The 18,326-nt window shown below is 41.7% G+C and overlaps 1 protein-coding gene across 1 annotated transcript in view; it reads right to left on the bottom strand.

Annotated features, from left to right (window-relative positions):
- The window catches only part of cnksr2a (connector enhancer of kinase suppressor of Ras 2a), a 422,869-nt gene that overhangs the window by 260,155 nt on the left and 144,388 nt on the right, over positions 1-18,326 (bottom strand). The window lies entirely within an intron of this gene.

Consider the following 18,326-nt stretch of genomic DNA (forward strand, 5'->3'; position numbering starts at 1 on the left):
TTGAAAGTGAGTATTGCCTCTACTGTCTTGGTGTTTGACTGAAAGTCCGATATGGTATCAGTTTAACACCCTCCCATCAAGTGGGCTGTATGATGAAAATTATAACACTGAGATGATGTAGGAATAATGAATTTCTGCCAAAGTTCATTACTTTCACTTTGAGAGCAAATTAAGTGCAGACATGTTTAAAGAGCCTAATTCAGCTGAAGTGTCCGAGGCATTAAAATAAAATCGTTGCCTGCGCAAAAGCATAATGCAGCATTATCTTACATATTTTAATCAATTAATCACCAAGACTCTGATCTGCCAAAGTACAACGTAAAGTGATCCCTTTAATTAAAAACGGAAATATCAATTCCCACTTTGTTAAGTGTGTTTAACCCAGAGAGTTAGAGAGACAATCAGGAAGGTCCCAGGTTCAATCTTTATTCGGTATTGAATTCAATTAAGGAGCAGGTGGAGCATGACTGTTCAAAATTCTGGATTAGGAAGAGAAAAATGAGTAGTGAAGCTGCTCGCATCGATATGCAGCACCTTCTGCAGGTAATACAGTCATCTGGACATCATCAGGCAAAGCCATACAGTGGGATACTCCCAAAAAAATTCTAAGCGCTGAATTTGTGTAAAACTGGGGTAAATCACACTGGCCTTTTTCAGCGGCATTTTCAAAATGAATCTCACACTCTGTGCATCACAGAGTGCCTAGTGTGAATCATGCTGACAATCTGTGGGCACGGCTTATTCCTGCTGGAGAGGCCAGCAGCATAGCGCACATGCACAATTTGCCAGTCCTGGGCCCGCTAATGAAACATAAATGGCCACCAGCATAATTTATTCAGCTCCACGTCAATTTCTGGCACGGAGTTGGCGACGCCAGAAATTCGGCAGCTGGAGACCTGCGAAGGCCGTAGCACCCAGCGGGAAGCCCGCTAAACAGCCTCTGCTCGAGTCTCCCAGTGCAGTGGGCTGGGAGGATCGCCTCCAGAGTCTAACTCAGTTCCTGAAATACACACAGGCTCATCAACAATACTTATATCAAGAAGTTCTTTTCACTTTCTTTTGGAATGCCAATCCCTAATTAGCCTTGAAGAAATGGCAATGAGTTGCCTAACGGTGTAGGTACACCCACGACGCTGCCAGGAAGAGAATTTTCCACATTGCTGGGTAGGCGCCGATGTTGTGGATTGATTAAAGGCACAGCTTGTTCTGGACAACAAATCGTTGGCATTACTGTCGGGGTCTTGTCAAGGTCCAGACACTTCTGTATCCAATGCTTTCAGCTATTTCTTGATATCATGTGGAGCGAATTGGCTAATGACTCACACCTTGTGATGTTGGTGAGGCGGACTGCTGAGTCCACTGGGCAAGGTTCGCCTTTGTCCTGTCTGGTGTCTAGATTAATGCTGCATGCTGCATTTTTTAAAATTCTTATTTAACTCTTCTGTAGCAGTTCATACAACTGAGTGGTTTGCTAGGCTGTTTCAGAGGGCCATTAAGAGCCAATCACATTGATGTGTGGCTGTTCCCATGATAAGCATTTGCATAAGATACTAAAGGACAACCATCATCCATTGAATCAGACTATAAGCAAAGTACAAAATTGAGAAAGGCACGGGGAAGTGGGGAGGGATGACAACTGTGGAACTGGAGAAAATTGGCAAGAAGAATATTTAAACAATGAGGGAAAATAACTATTTAAGTCTGCCAACAACAATCATTTCAACATCATGGAATCTACATTTCCTGCAGCGTAGGACATCCAGTATTGGATGGTTCTGCCCTTGCTACTTGCTTAAAATACATACAGGGTGGGATTCTTTGCATCTTCCGCAGTGTTTCACTGAGCTGGCCCGCCATTGGCTGACAGCAAGATCTTCTGGTCCTGCCATAGTCAATGGGGTTTCCCATTGTTTGCACTTCACCGCCAGGGAGTATACGGCAAGGATTTGCCTTCAACAGAGCAGAAAAAAATTCCAGCCATAATCTTTTTCCATCAAAAAAAAAACAGCATGAAGAACATGCTGATTAGCTTTATGTTATTTACTGATTCTTGGAACCAGGGATTTTTGAAAAAAGAACATTCTGAAGAAGTGATAGCATTATAAGCAGCGTATCGGTGACTTAACATGTTTTAACACAAACGGGTATGATTTTCATATAGCACGTTTCCAATCTGAATTATGCTGTTGGGAGCAGAGTGAATCGGCTATAGCAAAAGCAATTCAGTTATCCCAAGTATCTGACTGCTCTGTTTCATCAAGTTTTAAAAGGTATTTTTGAGAGTTGTGACTGGAATTACCACTGCCATCGGTTTCTCTTCCTTCAATTCCGCCTTTTCTTATTGTGGAGGATAGAAACTTAGTGAAAAATCTCAAGCACGGGCGTTTTCCTCTTAACTCTCACTAATAAAGGAGTTTAGGAGAGTAAGAGGTGGCTAGATGGAAACATATGAAATCTTCAGGGGACTTGACAGGGTGAATGTAGAAAGGACATTTCCTCTTGTGGAACTGGGGCGGGTGGGTCACTCATTAAAAATAAGGGGTTGCCCATTGCGATGGAGGTGAGGAGAAGTCTTTTCTCTCAGAGGCTCAGCAGGCTTTGCAACTCTTGCCCTCAAAAGGCAACGGAGGCGGAATTTTTAAATATTCCTTCGGCAGAGGTAGGTAAATTCCGGAGAAGGAAGGGGATGAAAGAGGTTATTGGGGACAGGCAGGAATGTGGAGCAGAGGTTAAAATCATATCATTCATGATTTTATTGAACGGTGGAGCAGACTGAAAAGGGCTAACTGGCCGACTCCTGCTCCTCACGCATACGTTCAGATATATCTATAGCATATGGTATTCAAATGAAGACAGTGGTTATTTATGGATTCCCATGAAGCAAATATCAGTCGGTGTTCTCCGCTTTTAATCTTTTGAGAGATATTGGTAATGGTATTTGTGCAGACTTTCAACAGAAATCACATATCATTAAAACATACTGCAACTCAGTAAAATGCAAAGCTGCCTGGGAGAGGGGAAGGGAAAGGCTGACAAAATTACATAAACAGTGCGCATCAATAAAGTAAAGATAATGGTGTTTTAAAAAGTTGTTCTAGTCATTTTTAAAAGCTTTAGGCAACAGAACATCATATAAAGCTTCATAAAATTCCACTGCAGATTGTTTTTCATCTCCTAAATAAATCTGAAATCTTTATATATGCAGCAGTATATTCTTAAAATTCTCTTCCGCTGTCACTTCCACCCACACCTAAAAGCAATTACTCTTGAGAAAGAGGAGACAGCTCAATGCAGAAAGCAATTTATAGCAACACTGGAGTGTTGAAAATGAATCATTCAGACATGGAAAAAAAATCACTAAATACCTTTTTCATTAAGTTCATTTCTCAGTTTATGATTTATCTTGCATGCATCGTAAAATACAGTGGAAGACCTCGGGGGCGAAGAATCCGCCCCAAAAAATTCTAAGTGTCACAAAAGTCTGAAAACTGGAGTGTTTCACTCTGTTCTTTTCAGTGAGCTACCCTGCACAATTTTCTCACACACTGTCAATTCTTTTGGCAGTCGGAATTTCACGCCAGTAGTTGGGGTGTGGATGGGGGAAGCTGGCAGCAGACTGCTCAAGGCATCATTGCGCAGGCACCCCAATCTCCCAGTGCACTGAGAGATCTCCTGCCAGCCACCTGCACACATCACCTCTCCCGCCCCACCCACATCATCGGCAGCAGTGTAACCCCTCCACGGCAACAAGAGTCGCCAGCATCGGGAACCTCCAGCATCCCCCTCCATTTGCCAATCAAACCCCTCCCCCGCAAGCCCCCTCTGTGGCCGATCAATCTCCCTGCATACCCCCTGTTGCTGACCTCTGTATTGCACGCCCATCCCCATGGCCGATCACTCCTTCCTGAATGCTTCCCCACATGCAGAGCTCCTCCCCTGGCCGCCTCCTCCCACTGCTGAGTTACCCCCATGGCTCCCCCATCATTGCCCCACCCCCACACAGGCTTACCTCTATTCAGGCCCATCCCCTTGACATTGTTACAGCCATGCTGGATGCATTAATGTCACATAAATCATGTTATTAATATTTAAATCCGGATCGCACTGGCAAAACCTTGCCAGGAAGATGGTTTTCAGTGAGAGAAGTGTTTATGCCCAATGCAAAAGCCTCATGCACTATCCTCCTGGCTCACTGCACCAACTGATGGGCACAGAGGGCCAGAGAGATCATGTCAACAGAAAAGTTCATGGAATTCTTTATTTACATCAGGTTCAACTCATCTCTTTTCAAGTATGAGACAATAAAGTGTAAAATATGGTTTTGCACATTCATAAGAGGTTGGAAGCATTTTACTGTCTTGAAAGGAATTTGTTTTCTCAAGCTACTAACCAAATGGAGTATTAAACATCCCCTTGTATTTTCAGAGATAATGGTGCAATTGCAAATTGATGGATCAAATCTGACAAGGCAATGGTTAGGCAGAGTTAACACAAGAACATACGAATTGGAAATACAGGACTGAGGAACAGGAACAGCCCATTCAGCCTTTTGAGTTGATCTTGTGGTTTCAACTCCACCATCTGGTCTGCCCTCATAGTCCTTGGTTCTCTTGTCTGTCAAAATTCTGTTCAACTTCACCTTGAAGGAACTCAGTACCTGAGATTTTCCAGGATCTTCCAGTCCTGCCTATGGTGATTCCACAATGTGGGTTCCCCAGCGGCAGAGGGTGCAGGCAATGACAGCAGAAGAACAGGAAGATCCTCTGCCTGCTGCTACTACTAAAATCACCTCCATGGTCCCACTGCTCACCCACACAGGCTGGGGACACACATTTTAGCACAGCGATGAGATCCACAACGTGTTGCTAAAATACCAGCCTGAACTGTAATACTGCTCATGCCACCTGCTGATTAATTTCAACTGTTTGTCACACATTTTCTAAAATTTTACTTTCAAAACAAAATCGCACATTGAACCTCTTCTCATGATTACAAAGTCTGGTGCAATTTTTGCATTTGGTTTTATCACAAAGGAGCTCATGCTGGTTCCTTGCCCAAATGTCAATATTAAGAAAAAGAAGTGAATTCAAAACTAAGAACGCCAGAACAAAATTCTTGCAAGATTGGATAAATTACATAACACTGCAAAGGGAAGAAACATAACAAATGTAGTGCACTAAGTGATGATACGTTGCATCACACTTGTGTTAAATGAGCTTTACCTGAATCCCGCTTTTATAGTGCAGACAATAGAACATGCCTCGCATCTATTTCATCATACAACTTTGTTTTTTAAACAGTTAATAACTTGCACATTTTTCCAAATTACAGAACTCTTTGCACTTCCTTAGGAACATTCCAGTCGATGCTTTGCCGAATGACATTTGCAGATAGGTATTCTATGTTTCTGTAGTGACGTCAGAAAAGTCTTTTGAAAGGCTTTACAGTAAATTACAGGGAAATTCTATACACAGCAATCTTTAAGAAGAAAAATAACATGCAGATGACACAGTGCAGTAATTTACAGACCACACTCAAGCAGGTCACTGCTCCACCCAAGCTATCTTACCTGGGTGATAATCTAGTTGAGATACTGGGCAGGTTTTTATGGCCTCGCTTGGGCAAAACTGGAAATTCCTGCCAAGGTCAATGGAGATTTTCACTGTTGGAGCCTTGCCTACACCAATTCCATGCCGGGCGAGGTGATAGAGTTCCAGCCATTATCCCAAGGAATGTGGGGAACAGAACACTCAGGAGCTGGAGTGGCTCAGTCGGTAGCTCTCCTGCCTCTGAGCCAAAAGGTCCTGGTTCAAATCCCAAAGACAATTTGACCATGACAAGAACCCAGTCACTGGCGCAAGCAGGTCAGCATACATCAGAGCTGTCCCCAGCCTGGATAAATGGGGAGGGATAGGGACATGTGTGACTTCTGGCTGCAAAACCATGCACCAAAATCCAAAAATGATGGTTGATATGAAGGAGTGATCAATCAGCAATGTGTTAGATCATCTCATGCAGCATAGGAAAAGGAGTGGTAAAATCAGAGATGCTGATTACAAATACTGAATCATTAGTTGTACCTCTGACCCCAACCCTGCACCACCACCAGGTGGCAACAGTACATGGGAAAGATTATTGGATGAGTCCACCTCTGATGCCAATCCTATTTTCCCTTTGCTGATTTCTGAATTTGTTTAAGGCTCCCAGTAAAGGAAGGCAGGACTTCACTCAAGTCTAAGGGTTGCAGCCCAGTGATGACATTGGTGCTGAAAGGGTTATGCAGTGTCAAACCTGCCGTAGAACCCTGGTGGAATACAGTAGAGTGGTTAGATGAGATCATGGTAAGTGATAGGCTTGGATAGTTCCTTTGGGGGAGCAAGAGTGCAGGGAGTGGCCTCTGTCGCAGTGCATCCTTCACCGCACCCATTCAAGCAACGACCGCGCAGCACGGATCGTTCGCAACCATTAGTTTCATCATCAATTCTGCTGGTTTCTGGCTGGATGACTGATTTCAAATATTAAAATGAGGCCTGACAGTTCAAATCTGATCTGGCGTCACTGCTGCTTAAGACCTCTGCACACCATCTCATTCAAATATCTTGCCACCAAACAGTGTAAGAGTAATCAGCATCGTTTTATATTTGTGAAGAAGAACAGGGATCATTATATACATACGTAAATGTTCATCCTTTATATACATATGTTATCTCCACACACACACACACACACACACACACACACACACACACACACACACATATATATGTAGGCGATATTATTATAGGGTGTTCATTAAACTTCCCACAGCTTTGTGAGGTGGTTTGCAATTTTCTCCACAAGTGTTGTCTCTAAAAATGAAAATTCTCCTAATGAGGACTCGTGCTATAAATGTTGGCAGTTGTTTGCTCTGAAAAGAAAGCAAAAAAATAAATTCAGGGTAGATTTTCAATACTTCTTTTTCCCAGAGAGCTCATTTAAATTTCTCACTCCATGACTCATAGGAGGGAAGTTAATGATTCACACTGATGAGAACCACACATTTCCAGCATTTAGTTGAATAACACTGACAGATGTAAAACCAGGTCAGAAGCAAATTGTCAATGCTAGCAAAGTTGCAAAATTAAAAAGTGAGGTATTTATGTCACATTTTGACACTTATATATCATCTTCAGTATAAATTATTGAGATTATAACAATTTTACAGCTGAGAGTGAATGATTATTGCAGGGACTGAAGGATGCAGAAAACAAGTCTTACTATTCGTCCAGAAATTTTTCCTCTGTCATATGGTGGAATTAAACCATTGTCCCTGCAGTTTTAAAGCAATGAATTTAATTGGACTGGGGTTTTAAAAAAATAAGTAATCAACAATGCACAGGTACTAAGAAACAAAGCACGTCTTTGTTCAAAACTGTTATCAATATTCAAGATCAACAGCTGAATCAAATCTGTTATCAATTTATACCAGCAGATGCCATTCACAAATCCAAACAAACTCCAGCATAAAACTGACTCCATGGTTTGTGCCGTGACCCCCATAGAGAATAAAATCTTTTTAAAAAAAGAGATGAATTCCCAATGGCCACCCAAAAAGAGATGAAAATTTCACATAAGACTTTTACTGTAACAAACTAAAATCTACTAAGGTCAAACATTACTTAACATGTAACTAATATACCAAACTAAAGAAAAAAAAAAAATTTTGCATCAATTCGCTACTGCAATCAAGATACATCGCACAACTCATTTTGCACTGGACTTCACTTCTGGCCAATCTATAACCTCACAAGATCAAGTCCAAAGTTACTCTCAAAGCGACAGCTTTCCAGGAGGCTCACTTCTCCCCACCACATCAGGTTGAATCTTTCAGTGTCTACTGAAAATAATTCCACTCAGTCTGAGTATTCCAGAATCGACTTCTAGCATCAGAGTCCAGCTCAGCATTGCCTTGTTCCTTAATCACCAAAATTCCTATCTGTTCCATCATGAATAGAGAACCAGCTGTCACCAGCATCCTGCTCAGTTGCTAACACAAAAGCTACCACTCACAGCAATAGCTGCTTTCTCTCTCTCTCTTTCCCTCTCTGTGTTGAAACTAAAAAGCAGCTGTCTCTTTTCTGTGTTTTGGTATAGAAATAGTCACTTGATTTTCAACAGGTATTGTTTTGGTTTTCTTTCCCCCATAGCAACTGGATCACATGAGCCTGTCTCCAGACAGAGATCTAGTATGACCGCCATGTGCCCTTATCCACACAATACCAGTTCATCATAACTTAAAGGCGGCAATTTGAAACATAACTGTCTTTTGTAGTCCTGCATTCATATAACCTTCCTCCTAATATTGAAAAGAACAATACTATAGCAATAATTTTTCCATAAGACTATCAAATTACAACAAACTACCACAGTGCAAGTACCTTGTAACTTACATTTTACAGAGTGCAGCTAACATTCTTTCCTCTTTTTGTCACATTTCACCATTAAATATTCTGGGTGGTCATTTACTGGCCCTTCCCATTGTGGGATCTTCCAGTGCAGCCTAAGGCAACGCCCTGTGGTGAGTTAGGCAAGCGAGGCAAAATGTCATAGATCTCAACTGGACTGGAAGATCCCACTGGCAGCCAATGATTAGCTGCCTCCACCGCTAGAAAACATGCTGTAATGGGGCCAGAAAATCCTGGCCTCTATCTTGGCAATGTTACAACGATTAACACATAACTATCAACTGCATGTGGCAGTTAGGTTTTATAGTGAATTCTTAGTCACAGCTCTGTTGCAGTTGAGAGTGCAATTTTGATTCAATCTCCACAGAAGATTTCCTTTTCAATTTTGCACAATCTATATGGCATTTCTATTTCTTCAATTAAAGGATTGCAATTTTTGCATCCTTCACATTGCTTTTTAAAATGTATAGCAGATTTCGCGCCATCTAGATCCTGGGATAATATTTTTGATGGGCCCAAAAGACTTACAATGTGTTTGGTCTGGCTAACTTTGGAAAGAACAACATTGCTGATCACTGGAAAACCATCTTGCATCTGGGTTCTGGTATCTATAAACAGTGATAAAAGAAGGAATACCCTGTTGTGAGGAAAGGCTGTTTCCTCTCGTGGGAATGCTGGAACTAGAGGTCACTGCTGAAAAGGAAAGGGGTCACCCATTTAAGGCAGAGATAAGGAGAACATTTTTTCTCTCAGAGGGTTGTGAGTCTTCAAAATTCCTCCAAAAAAGGTGGTGGAAAAAGAGTCTTTGAATGCTTTTAAGGCCGAGTGGACAGCAAGTGGGTGAAAGGTTATCGGGCATGGGTGGCAAGAGGTTACAATCAGTTGAGCCATGATCTTATTGAATGTGGTGGAACAGGTTCAGGGCCCTGTTCGCCTACTCCCGATTTAAATGCTCGTATGTTCATTTATAGTCTCGAATCAGCAATTTCATTTGTTGTTCTTTACATTCAGACACTAGAGTGTCATCAAGGCTTTGGTTTTTTAAACGAATGGACTTTGAACCAGTATGTTCAGAATTTAATTTGTGCTACTGGATTTTACTAGGGAATATACTGCCCCACCAACCTCCCCCCCACCCCCCCACTCTCCTCCCGAATGATTATGAAGTCAGTCAAAGTCCTTCTTGTAGGAAAGAAACAACAAGGTATATTGTGGAACCTCTGGCCCTCACTGGGAAAAAGCCCCACCCTCACCTCCTGCCGACCAATCAGATTAGATGGCAGTTCTTGCAATCCTGGCAGTGCCAGAGCTCAGTGGGAAATACTGCAGGGATTGGGGGCAGGCCCAGGAATGCCACCTCAATGGAGCCCAGAGTCAGGTGAGTCAAGAGTATTGGGTGGTGAGGGATTCAGCACCTTAGGAAGAAGGAATGTTTGGGAATGGGGGGGAAGTGGGTGTGGTATAGGTTTTATAGTGCAGGCAGCGAGGAAGGAAGAGAGGTAACTATCTTCAGCGGGTGCCCCCAGTGCACAAGCCATCCTAAAAGTAGTAACCACTTCGTTCCCACCCTTTTAAAAACATTTTTGAGAAAGTGAGCTGTCAATCCTACCTTTCTGTCCATGCCATCTGTGTCATTCTAGAGGCAGCGTAACAGTTGACTTGTTACCAAGCTAAACTAAGCCTTAGCTACTTATTTACATCAGGTGAGAGGGCTGCTGATTTTGGTGGCTGCTCACCCTGTATCATGGGCAGCAGCTCGGGGGTGGGTGAGAAGATGGTGGACTTGCCGGTCTGAGCATGTTATGAGCCCCACCCACCTAAAACACATTCAATATCTAGTCTCTAATCTCCATTTGCTTCCAGCTCTGCATGGTTTTTAATGTCCAAGTATCTGAAGCAAGTTTCACCAACCAACATTCAAATTTTCCTGCACTGCAATTGAATTTAACTCGTAGTGCTAATATTCAGCATCACTTTTAACTTCAAAGAACTCACCCAGCGGCACACACCTCTGGGGAACAAACAGGGGGTTATTGATGAACTGATTTCCCCCCACTCCAACCCTCAGCTGACTGTTGGGGCAAATTCCCAGGCAGGTCACCCCTCACCTTGGATCATCTAACCTGTCTTCTTAAAGAGGCTTTGACCCGCATACATAACACAATTCTTCCAATTTATTCAAAGTATTCTTTCCTTTGTTTCAGCACTAGATTTGAACACTGTTGCAATCTGCTCTGCCAAACTTGTCTCATAATTCCCTGCATTTTTAATTCAGCCAGTTTTGCCTCATCTTCAACAGGCATTAGCTCTTTCTTTTCAGCCTGATGCTCCAATGTCCTTTTAACAGTGGCAGCTTGTGCTTCTGACTCTTTAGACAAGTCTTTAATCAAAAGAGTTATTTTTGCAGAGAGTTCACAGGAGCTCAAATTTTTTTATATCACTCAGTTTCTCTTGTACATCTTCAGTTTCAACAGTTCCAATACATTTTTCCAATACCATCAGAGACAGACAGCAATACTTGGCCCATGGACAAGTCATTTCCAAATGAGAAAATCTATACCCTCAACAGGCAAATTGTGAGCCTCTCCGATAATTACAGGGCCTAAAATTAAACCATATTTTAAGTTAACAAAGGAATGGGTCAACAATTAATACTCCATATCAAAACATTTTATTTGATTAATTATCTGAAAGGAAATTCCCATCATCTGTTAACATCAGTGGCTGTGCTGATCCCACCTCCCTAACAATTGGTTTCCTTGCATCATCAGATAAAAGTGAGGATAATTCAGCTTTAAATAGAAAATGTCCATTATTTTCTGCACCCTGTCATACCTCAGTAATACAGATTTGTCATTATCTTTACTCACTGAACAACATTCCTGCAGGGCCACTGTGCAATCTTTTAAATGATACAGTTTTGCCTTTTAAATTTCAGCATCAGCCTTCACATGTTCTTTTACATGTTGGGACCCTTGAATCAAACTCAATCTCTGGATTGTCTCTGCTACTGCTCTGAAAAGGGCTTTTCCTCAGGACACTTTCACCATTATAATTTATTCTCTTATTTTTCCAGTTCCTCTGAAGTTTACAAACAAATATTTGTTGCTAACATACTTGTGAGATGAGTCATAGTCAACGACTATGGCCTTCTAGATGAGTCTTTATCCCTAAAGGGACACAATTTTTCAATTCTTTCATTAGCATTACTTCTCAAAGGTACTCAAAGTTGGTTTCATCCTTCACCAACCTATCAAACACCATTCACTTTTCTTCAGCCAGTTGTACACAAGTTTGACTCTGTTTATTCCTTGAATTTAAAAATGTCTATCTCTAACTCTCTGGCATTAACTCAGAAGCATTGAGTACAGCCATTTTCACTGTATCAGTCACCAGGCTGTTTTTTCAAAAGAAATGTTACATCTCCAAAGCCTTCCTTATGAATACACTGCAATAAAACAGTCCAATTTTATTTTGCCCATTGCACTTTTGTAGCAATTTTCTCAAATGATGCAAAATGCATTTCAACTTCTTCCTCACTGAATTTAGGCACTAAGTAAATGCTTGCCAAATCAAACCCTGAGTCATTATCACATTTTACCAGTACCCCTCATTTACATGATCAAAGCTATTCTCTGTCTTGTTTAAATTTCCTCACCTCCTGGCCCTTCACAATTCCAGATTTGCCTTTTCTTTTTCCCTTTTTCTTTTGAATGCTTTCCTTTTGGAATTATAATTCAGGTTTCTCAATTACTCTTTCTTTCTCTTTCCTTTTTCTCCCCCCCAACTCAAGTTTCGGCTCTCCTGACTCCAATTCAAACTGTTAATTGAGTCCAGCTAACTCAAATTGAATACTACTGGGATCACTCTTTTCCTTCTGAAGGTTCAAGTTCGGAATCAATGCTTCACCACTCTCTGCCTTTTCGCTCCTACGTTCAAATTGACCTCCAATTTCCCTGCGTCAGCCTTCAAATTAACCTTGGTTAATGGCTCTAAGGCACTGACCAATAAGTCTGCCCTTTCCAGGAACAACTGAACATTGAAAGAAGCCAAAATGACTAAATGTTTAATGCAGCACAAGTAAATATAAAATCGTGCTCATTTAAGCTGTGAGAAATACAGTGCATTCATTTTCCAGTCCCTTGATTTCAATTTGGCAATTTGTTATGATCCCTATAAAGACTAATAATTTAAAAAAGAGGGATGAATTTCTCAGTGACCGATGGAAAAAGATAAAAAGATAAGATTTCATATTTTAACACTGTTACTGTTGTGAGCTGCAGTGGTTGAGGACAGGGGAATATACTTTGGACTGAGTTTTGGCATAAGTCCACTGTTACAAACAAACTGAAATCAACTTAGTTTAATATTTAAATTGTCTGTTAACTAAATATTTGAACTGAGAAAAGACACTTTCACATTAACTAATTACTGCAATCAAGAAACATGTTAAAACTTTTTTTGCTATGCACCATACATCTGACAAATGTAAAGCATAAGAACATAAGAAATAGGAGCAGGAGTAGGCCATCTAGCCCCTCGAGCCTGCCCCGCCATTCAATAAAATCATGGCTGATCTGTCGTGGCTCAGTTCCACATTCCCGCCCTCTCCCCATAACTCTTAATCCCCTTGCCTATCAAAAACCCATCAACCCGCGTCTTAAAAATATTGAGCAAGGCAGCCTCCACCACTTCAACAGGCAGAGAATTCCAGAGATTCACCACCCTTTGAGTGAAGAAGTTCCTCCTCAACTCCGTTCTAAACCGCACCCCCCTTTATCTTGAGGCTGTGCCCTCTAGTCCTACTGTCCTTTGAGTGGGAAGAGCCTCTCCACCTCTATCCTATCCATCCCATTCATCATCTTATATGTCTCAATGAGATCTCCCCTCATTCTTCTAAACTCTAACGAGTACAAGCCTAGTTTATTCAGCCTCTCCTCATAGTTCAACCCCCTCAACTCCGGTATCAGCCTAGTAAACCTTCTCTGCACTCCCTCCAAGGCCAAAATATCCTTGCGTAGGTGCGGCGATCAAAACTGCACACAGTACTCCAGCTGCGGCCTCACCAGTGCCCTATACAGCTGCAGCAAGACCTCCCTACTTTTATATTCAATCCCCCTCGCTATGAAGACCAGCATCCCATTCGCCTTCCTGACCACCTGCTGCACCTGTAGGCTGGGTTTTTGCAACTCATGCACAAGGACCCCGAGGTCCCTCTGCACCGTCGCACGTTGCAGTTTTTTGCCATGTAAGTAATAGTCCTTTCTACCATTATTCCTACCAAAGTGGACAACCTCACACTTGCCAACATTAAATTCCATTTGCCAGTTCCTGGCCCATTTGCCCAGCCTATCTAGATCCCTCTGCAGACTCTCCACACCCTCTGCACAATTTGCCGTTCCACCAATCTTGGTGTCATCAGCAAATTTCGACACCATACACTCGGTTCCCTCCTCCAGATCATCTATATAAATGGTAAATAGCTGAGGCCCCAGCACCGACCCCGGGGCACTCCACTAGTCACCAACCGCCAATCCGAATAGCACCCATTGACCCCCACTCTCTGCCTCCTATTTGACAGCCAATCCTCTATCCACGCTAACACCCTACCCCCAACTCCATGCCCCCTGACCTTCTGTAATAACCTCTTGTGAGGCACCTTGTCAAACGCCTTCTGAAAATCAAGAAACACCACATCCACCGCCCTAGACACATCCTCATAGAACTCCAATAAATTCGTCAGACACGACTTCCCCTTAACGAAACCGTGCTGCGTCTGCTCTATCAAACAATTCTCCTCAAGATGCCTCGCTACTTTCTCCTTGATCACGGATTCTAACATTTTACCTACAACAGACGTTAAACTAACCGGCCTATAATTCCCTGCCTTTTGCCTGCCACCATTCTTAAACAACAGCGTAACATTAGCCGTTTTCCAATCTTCCGGCACTTCCCCGGAATCCAGCGATGTTTGGAAAATAATCACCAAGGCATCCACTATCACCTCCGCCATTTCTTTCAGAACCCTTGGATGCATTCCATCCGGTCCTGGGGACTTGTCCACAATCAGTCCCTCCAGTCTGTCGAGCACTGCCTCTCTAGTAACAGTAATGTCATTGAGACCCTCCAGTCCTACCACCTTTCCATCTCTAACACCCGGCAAATTATTCACGTCCTCCTCCGTGAAGACCGAAACAAAAAAGTTATTCAAGGCCTCAGCCATTTCCCCATCCCCTACCACTAAGTCCCCCTTCTCATCCTCTAAGGGTCCAACGTTCACCCTAGCCAGCCTCTTCCTTTTTATATATTTATAAAAACTCTTGCTATCCTTTTTTATATTAAGCGCTAGCCCAGCTTCATAGTTTATCCTACCCTTCTTTATCGAAGCATTACAGGATCAAGTCCTAAATGACTCTCAGCTTGCTAGCAGCTTCACTTGTCCCTACTTGGCTAGGTCATATCTTCCTATTTTCTTCAAAAATTGTTCTACTCAACCTGAGCAGATGGAACCAACTTCCACCAGCAAAACCCAACTCAATAACTCCTTGTTCCTTAACTCTGCAATGGTCCTGCCTGTTCCATTTTTTTTGAGCAGAATAACAGCTGTACCTAGCATCCTGATTGGATACCAACATAAAAATGGTCTTTCCTGCTCTTCAAAACTGCATTCTCTCTCTGTACGTATCTGTCTCCAAAAAGTAACTCCCTTTTGCGTCAAGGTGTGAAAACTGTCATTTGATTTTCAATAGGTTTTGTTTTGGGTTTCCTTCCCCATTACCACCTGATCATACAAGCCTTTCTCCGGACAGATATTTAGCAAGGCACCATCTTCCCAATTCACAACATTCTATTTCACCTTCAGCTAAAGGATACCTTCTGAAACAAAACCATCTTGTAAACCCTCCCATTCATAACAATTGGTGTGATGCATTCATGTAAGTTCAGAACTTGTTTGTAATGAGATCAGGGAGAACAATGGGAATTAGCAAAAAAAATCTCAAGCCAATAGAGAAACAATTGTAGTCTCTAGGACACGGTGGTGAGCTGCAGTGGTTGAGGACAGGGGAATATACTTTGGACTGAGTTTTGGCATAAGTCCTCATCACAATTGGATTTGGGCGTCATCCGCATTAAACCAGTGAGTTGTGGATCAGGTGTCCAGGAATGATCAATTCTGGCAGGCTCCGATACCAAGCATGTCTTGCAGAGGCAAAGTAGCAGGGGACATACTCGACAGAAACAGCCTTCAATATTTCCATGGAATCCTTCTCCTCCTGGCTACACATGACATTAACTAGTAGTGCAGTTTTTACCTTTTCCTGAATGCCCTCCAGCAGTCCCTTCAAAAACCAATGGTTAGGCTATTCAAGACCCAGAACAAGTGGGCAGAAAACACACATCATATTTGCTGCTAAGATCAGGATCCTGCAACTTGTGTTAGGAGCTCAACATGTCCTTGTGAAATGCACCTGAAGACTACCTCAGACTGGCGTCCTGCATAGCCATTAGTTGCCAGCTGCCAAATGGGTAAAATGTAACTTGGGAGATTGCAACCTGAAATTCATTCCCACCACCTCCACATAAGGTTAACATCCCCCAAAGAAGAAGCATCGGATTTTTGTGCCCTTGCACCACCCCCCCCCCAACTCAACAGGGCCCCTCACTCCACAACTCTCCTAAGCATCTGAAATCTAGATCAAAACAAGTGCAACTAGATAATATCAGCCAAACAAAGCTATACACTTGGCAGATGACTCAGGTACAGAAAACATGCAGACCACATCCGAATGGCAAGTCAATTTGTCAGAATGCATCAAGGGGTATAAGGATTTCTCCAACTGGTTGCTGGTTTGAACTGCCACAGAAGCTTGTGCTTAAAGATACTGTTAAGGATTAAAACTTAATGCGAAGGAAGAAATTTTGTTACTGTATCTAGAGGCTGTTTCTAAACAAGATTCCCACTCCTGCACCCACACGGAGATGCCTTCTGTCAAGAAATCTTTAGTGCAATTACGCAAGACTCACATTATGAACTCGTGAAATTCACACCCAAGCAGCAGTTAGCAGGCTTGAGTGACAGAAAACCTTCAAGCGCAAACCTACAACCATCTGGTCTCGATTTCATCAGGCTACCCACAAGTTGGGAATATTATAGCAATGAGCAAATGTCATTTCTATTTTCAGTTTCCATGCTGGGTTGTAAAAAGTAGGTGTTAGATTTTTTTTAATTCATGAATGCCTAGTCCCGCCACTTCTAAGTACGCAAACATTTATTTTCTGGCACCCTTTAGATTTCTTTCAGTTACTGCTTATGAACAGAATCAAGATTTTAAATTCATGATGACTCTGACACCAAAACAGAAACCTTTTTAAAATTGTAACAGCAAGCAGGGAGTCACTTACAAGAAGTGAAAAAGGGCTGTATAAGATAAAAGACATTTATTATTGGACTTAAAAAGATGCAAAAGATAATGCGAGTGGAGTGTATGTTTCCAGATTATGGAATTTGTCGAAAAGGTAATTACATTTGATTTTACCTCAAAATTGGGTGAAGAATGCTCTCCTGACCTCATATGTAACTGACCAGCTCCCTCCTTTCAATACCTGCAAATTCCACATCTCCTCAGCTTGACTTAATCTGATCAGTGGACACAACCCTAAACCAGAACCCATTTAGCCAAGGGTTGCTGTGACACTATCCAAGCCAATACTGTACAATGCTTCACCGAGGCAGCTCCAATATAACAATATTCATCTCCATGTAAGGACAAAAAATGGATGCTGTATATCCAAAAATGTGCTAGCCTAAGTTTCAAGGCCCACATATCTCATTCAAGGAAGGTACCTGGAACTGTAACTTAAGATCTGGCATTTCTTATTTCTTTGCTGTATTCCATAGCTAAACTGGTGAGCTATTCCCAGATATTTTTCAGTCTTATTCTAAACAATTCTCATTTCATTCTAGCGGCAAAGTAGCTTACCACCTCCCTGGACATTTAGCTGAGATTGGAAGCTCATTATGCAAGGAAATTACCATGTAAAATATCTACCTATTATTCAACAGTGAAATATGTTTACATTACTGATGGCATTCACTTTTCTAATATGAAGCAAATGGTTCTGAATATATGTAATCTTTTAAGAAACAAACTGGTAGATGAAGAAAGACATTTCAAAATCCCATTAAAAGTTTTGGATGGTAAAGGTGACAAACAACATTTAATAATCAATTCTCCATATTTCACCAGTCTGGTATCATGTAACTGGAAAGTTAGGCTTCAAAGTAAAAATGTTACACTTCCTAGGAATTACTATTACCAATTTGGAGCCATATTCTCACATTATCATTTTTAATCACAAAACACTATGAGTTGAATAGCTGGAACAGTACTGCAGCACAGTGGTTTTAGAAAAATGGATATTAACTTTTCATTAGTAATAATTACTTGAAATTTTTGCTCATCAGTGAGCATTTTAAACTCCACAAGAATGAAGCCAATAGTTAAGTTGCAGCAACACTACCATCACAATGTCTTATCAGCATTTATCTGTGGCAAAATTTGAAAACAATAGAAAATATATTCCAGATACTCATTTTTAATCACCATATTTGCACAATTCTTCCATTTTTAAATATAATCATACGCTATAAATGCTACATGAAACCAACTTTCTTCGCTGCACATGGCGAATTTAACTGCAAAATGTGTAGAATTTTAACCAAATGAAATAATCTTTGAAATAATAACAGAAAATGCTGGAAAAGCTCAGCAGGTCTGGCAGCGTCTGCGGGGAGAGATACAGAGTTAAAGTTACTAGTCCGTATTCACTCTGTTTCTCTCTCCACAGATGCTGCCAGATATTCTGAACTTTCCCAGCCTT

Source organism: Carcharhinus amblyrhynchos, chromosome 15 (genome assembly GCF_965287045.1).
Source record: "Carcharhinus amblyrhynchos chromosome 15, sCarAmb.v2.hapA, whole genome shotgun sequence".
Lineage (NCBI taxonomy): Eukaryota > Metazoa > Chordata > Chondrichthyes > Carcharhiniformes > Carcharhinidae > Carcharhinus > Carcharhinus amblyrhynchos.